Raw genomic sequence first — 666 nt, 5'->3', positions numbered from 1 at the left:
GGTTGGGCAATCCTACTTCCGTAGTGATACTGCCTCGGAAACCCAAGGAGGGGTCGCTATGAGTCGGGGCCGACTCGACGGCAAACAACAACAAAGTGGCTATTATATGGGATACTAAAGATATATATTCTAGCATGTTTCATCATCACAGAAAATTTTATTGGGCATTGCTTCTATAAAAAATAGTGACTGTTGAGGTGGTAAGATGAGACAAGGGCCACATCATGCAGGGACTTGTGGGAAACATGAAGAATTCTGATCCTCAGAATTAGGGGAAGAGAAGTCACAGAAGAGTTTTGGGCAGGGATGACATGGTCAGATTTCACTGTACAGAGATTGCTCTACCCCTGCCATAAGTAGAGGTATGGATGGCAGAATTAGGTGAAACAGGCAAATAGGTAGATGAATTGATAAAATGTGACATATATTTAGTAAAGCAGATTGAGACAGAAAGCAGCAAAATGGGCTCTGATACTTACAAAAAGTGGACTGTAACTGGACAATTTGTTTTTCAGTCATAGTTGGCTCTGGCTGCACTGGCAACTTTTGAAGCCTGAGATTACTATGTTTTTGTCTGATTCACAATAACAAGGATTGGAATTTATCAGACTTCACTATGACCCTTAAATCATTTTTATAGTCACTGATTCCCCATTTCTTATTAAA

This window comes from Orycteropus afer, unplaced genomic scaffold (genome assembly GCF_000298275.1).
Source record: "Orycteropus afer afer isolate SDZICR_OR568_19922 unplaced genomic scaffold, OryAfe1.0 scaffold00133, whole genome shotgun sequence".
Taxonomy (NCBI): Eukaryota; Metazoa; Chordata; class Mammalia; order Tubulidentata; family Orycteropodidae; genus Orycteropus; species Orycteropus afer.
Note: the sequence above shows the minus strand (reverse complement) of the source record.